Consider the following 5,003-nt stretch of genomic DNA (forward strand, 5'->3'; position numbering starts at 1 on the left):
GGGAAACAAAAACAAAAATAAACAAATAGGATTACATCAAACTAAAAAGCTTTTGCACAGCAAAGGAAACTATAAACAAAATGAAAAAGGACATCTACTGAATGGGAAAAAGATATTTGCCAATGATATATCCGATAGTGGGTTAATGTCCAAAATACAGAAAGAACTCATACAACTCAACATCCAAAAAAAAAAAAAAAAAACCAACCCAAACAACCTGATTAAAATGTGCAGAGTATCTGAATAGACATTTTTTCCAAAGAAGACATATAGGCCCATGGAAAGATGCTCAACATCACTAATAATCAGGGAAATGCAAATCAAAACCACAATGAGATATCACCTCACACCTGTCAGAATGGCTATTATCAAAAACACGAAGTGTTGACGAGGGTGTGGAGAAAAGGGAACCCTCCTACACTGTTAGTGTGATGTAAATTGGTGCAGCCACTATGGAGAACAGTATGGAGGTTCCTCAAAAGACTACAAATAAAACCACCATATGATCCAGCAATTCCACTGCTGGGTATATATCTGAAGAAAATGAAACCACTAATTTGAAAAGATACATGCACCCCAATGTTCATAGCAGCACTGTTTACAATAGGCAAAATATGGAAGCAACTCAAATGCCCATCAATAGATGAATGGATAAAAAAAATGTAATAAACACACACACACACACACACACACACACACACACACGCATTGGAATACTACTCAGCCATAAAAAAGAATGAAATCTTGCCATTTGCAACAACGTAGATTGACCTAGAGGATATTATGCTAACTGAAATAAGTCAGACAGAGAAGGACAAATACTGTATGATTTCACTTATATCTGGAATATAAAAAAACCCAATGAACAAACAAAACAAAACAGAAACACATTTATAGATACAGAGAACAAACTGGTGGTTACCAGTGGGGAAGGGGGTGCTGGGAGGAAAGCATAGGTGAGAGAGATTAAGAGGTATAAACTTCCAGGTGCAAAATAAATGATTCATGGGTATAAAATGTACAGTGAGGGGGGACTTCCTTGGTGGCCCAGTGGATGAGACTCTGTGTTCCCAAGGCAGGGGGCTGGGGTTCGATCCCTGGTCAAGGAACTACATCCCAAATGCATGCTGCAACTAAGAGTTCACATGCCACAACTAAGGAGCCTGCCTGCTGCAACCAAGACCGGTGCTACCAAATAAATAAATATATTTTTTAAATGTATGGTGTGGCGAATATAGGTGACATGTTTAATCACTTATCTTGGTGATCACTTTGAAATGTACAGAAATATTGAATCACTATGTTGCATAACAGGAACTAACGTAGAGTTTTAGGTCAATTATACTTCAAAAACAAACAACAAACTCATAGATAAAGGAGATCAGATTTGTGATTACTAGAGGCGGGGGCGGGTTGGGGAGGGAGAATTGGAGGAAGGCAGTCAAAAGGTACAAACTTCCAGTTATAAGATTAAATACTAGTGATGTAGCGTACCACAGGATGAAGATGATGAGCACAGCTGTGTTATATATGGAAGTTAAGACAGTAAATTTAAGAGTTCTCATCACAAGAAAAACAATTTTTTCTTTTTCTTTAATTTTGTGTCTGCGAGATGATGGAGGTTCACCAAACTTCTTGTGATAGTCACTTCATGATGTACGTAAGTCAAATCGTTATGTTATGCACCTTAAACTTACACAGTGCTGCTGCATGTCAGTAAAATTGGAAGAAGAAAAAATGAATGAGGAGATCAGGGGAAAGTTGCAGACCAGAGGCACAAATAAGACCTATACACTGGGTGAGGTCACCTGGGAGACTCAGACATGCATGGTCCGTATGGCATTGTCCACACACTAAACATTTATGTGTTCCCCCATACTCCCCATCACCTTTGCAGTTAGCTGGGTTGTGTGAGTAGCTCTGGACAGTGAATGGAGGAAGCACCTAAGAACTGGTTCAAGACCCTCAGTTGTCCTCATTTCCTGCCACAGTTATCATGAATCCATGTACTAATGTCACTGTTAACTCCAGTCCCTGAGGGAATCTGCAGAGTAAATTCACAAATTTACTCCATGTCCCACACGTAGCATGAGAGAGAAATAAACTTTTATGTGGTAAGCCATGGAAATTTCAGGACGAATTTGTTACCTCAGCATAACTTGGCCTATCCTGACTAATTCAGAATTCCATCATATGAGCTGCCACAACAAAGCATCCTCTTTCATTAAAAAAGATAGCATATGTGATTTGATATGTTTTCAACAAAAGTGTAGCAGTGGTTATTTCTAGCTTCTGTCTAAACAACATTTAAATGAACTCCTTGTTCGTTTTATAAACTGAAGGGTAATCTCTGAACTGTTGAGTGAATAATGCAGGATAACGTCCATTCTTTCAAAGATCCTCATTTCTCAACTGTTTTTTCCTGATTGTTAAGGTTTATGAAAACATCGTTTTTATACATAGTTCTTGGATAATTAAAAAAGTAATATTGATGCTTTATAATTTTCTAAATTTCTCCAAAAACAATTCTCTCCCCTTATATCAGCTAATTTTTTAGATGTTTGATTCATTTGACAAATTGACGATAAAAGAGATTCCTCATTCATTCATTTCACAAATTTTAATTGAGCCCCTACTTTGTTCTAAACATTTTGATAGGAGCCAGGGAAATAAGGAAAAGATCCAGTACTTACCCTCATAGTTATGGTTTTGTTTTTTTGTTTTTTTTTTTGCGGTACGCGGGCCTCTCACTGTTGTGGCCTCTCCGTGGCTCACGGGCCCAGCTGCTCCGCGGCATGTGGGATCTTCCCGGACAGGGGCACGAACCCGTGTCCCCTGCATCGGCAGGCGGACTCTCAACCACTGCACCACCAGGGAAGCCCATAGTTATGGTTTTGATACCACCTGGAGCATTACCTACGGCCAAACTCAGTTCTGAGATCCTGAGAGATGGGAAATTAGTTAACCTCTGTGTGCCTTAATATCTTCATCTGTAAAATGGAAATAGTAACTCATTCCCTCCAGAGGTATTGCAGTAATAAAATGAGACAAAGTGGAAGGCTATTTTTAGTTACATTTAGAAATGCACTCAGACCATCTTAACACAAAGGGGTTTTACTGGAAAAACCAGAATCTACAAGGTACCTGGTGCTCGGGCAGCTGGAGAGAGGAAGTAGGGACCAGGTGGTCTCTGCATGGCTCACTGTGTCTTCTTTCTGTCTGTCTACTCAGTTCCCCCACTATCTTTGCTTGCTCTTACCTTCTACTCCGTAATTTTGCTTTCAAGCTTGTATTGCTGGTGGTTTCCGTTTCTTCATAGCTTCAGTCTACACACTGCCTTGAGCTCTATCTCCATGCTTTCTTTCTTCTTTCGCCCTCACGGATAACTACCTTTAATTTTTCAGTTCAAATTTCCAGAAGAATCTGTTTGATCGATTTGTTCATTCAGGCATTCAGAACACATACATGGAGTATCTACTAAGGACAGGCAGTGGACGCCCGTGGTAATCCCCACCCCCTGTTAGGAACCTCTTAATGATCCCTCCAACCTCATCCTGAAGATGGACTCTTTCCCTGGGACCTTGTTAGAGGTGCTGAATTTGTCCCCCACTCCAGATCTACTGAATCAGAATCTACATTTTAACAAAATCCCCAGGTGATTTGTATGCACAGTTCAAGTCTCAGAAGCACTGCTTTAAACTTCTAGCTCAAAACTGGCTGCACACTGGAAACAGCTGGAGATTTAAAAAATTACTGATGCCTGGGTCCCTCGCAAAGGGATTCCTTTTTAATTTTCCTGGGGTGCAGCCTGGCATTCAGAAAATCCTAGATGATTCCAATGTGCAGGTAGGTTTGAGAATCTCTGAACTAGTCCTGAGTCACCACAATCAGCTGTGAACCTGGACAAACTGCTTAGTTTCTCTCTAGGCTAGACTTCTCATCTCTTAAGTGAAGATAACCTGTGGACCTCAGAGTTGTTCTGAGGGTCCCATCTCCTCTTATACAATTGGGGATTTAAGGAAACAAATGCATTATTAAATATGAGAATATAAGTAAAAATGCATAGAAGATAATTGTAAAGCTTACATGATTACACTCTACCTGTGTCATGGCTGAGTACCGTTATCCCATCTTACCTATCATGTAATGGAGGGTTAGAGAGGTTAAGTAACTGTCTCAAGGCCCTGAAGGCTGTTAAAGAGAAATTATTCACCAGATCCTATTTAAAAACCGGCGGGGAAGACTTTCTACAGACTACTGCGATGGGGGAAACAGACTGAATGCAGCTCTGAACACAACTGGGACCAACGGAGATTTACAGCCAGGGGGCAGGGTGAAGGAGAGAACGGAAAAAAATGACCAAGACGAACTTGGTGAGATATTGGGGGGTAGGGTGGCGGGTGGGATGAGGAACGTGATCAGAAATCGAGAGTGGAGGAAGAGGAGTTTGATTAGGTACCAGGGGTGGGGGGGATTCTCGATCGAGTGGCTTCGCAGGATTCTTTGGTAAAATCAGGCTCAGCAGGCCAGGCACGAGGCCTAGTCTACACGAGGGCTCCAAAGGACCAGACCAGAGTTTGCTCCCGGAGCGGGTCTAGGCGGAGTTGGGGGCTCAAGCCGGGCGAGTCTAAGCGCGCAGACACTGCTGACCCTACACGCCCCCAGTGCCGGGGTTAATGCAAACCTCACAGGACCGAACGTGTCTGGCGCTGTACACCCACGAAGCAGGACTGCTGGCTGCACTCCAGCTTCCAATCAGACCAACCCCCAATCGGAGCGGCGGCCCCTTAGCCGTTCGTAGCCTACAGGACCGGGTTTCCCCGGGCACGCCCCGCCTCCCGGTCCGGGGCGGGGCCGCCGCACCTGCCGCGCACCAATCACGGGCCGGCGCGTAGGGGCGCACGCGCCACGGGCCTGGGCGGGGCCTCGCCGCACATCAGTCTCCGCGACCTGCCGGCCCCCGGCCTCTCTGATTGGCCGTCCTGGAGTGACGTGACGGCCGC

The sequence above is a fragment of the Aethalodelphis obliquidens genome, unplaced genomic scaffold (genome assembly GCF_003676395.1).
Source record: "Aethalodelphis obliquidens isolate GAN/ISIS:26980383/991018 unplaced genomic scaffold, ASM367639v1 scaffold83, whole genome shotgun sequence".
In the NCBI taxonomy this organism is placed as follows: Eukaryota; Metazoa; Chordata; class Mammalia; order Artiodactyla; family Delphinidae; genus Aethalodelphis; species Aethalodelphis obliquidens.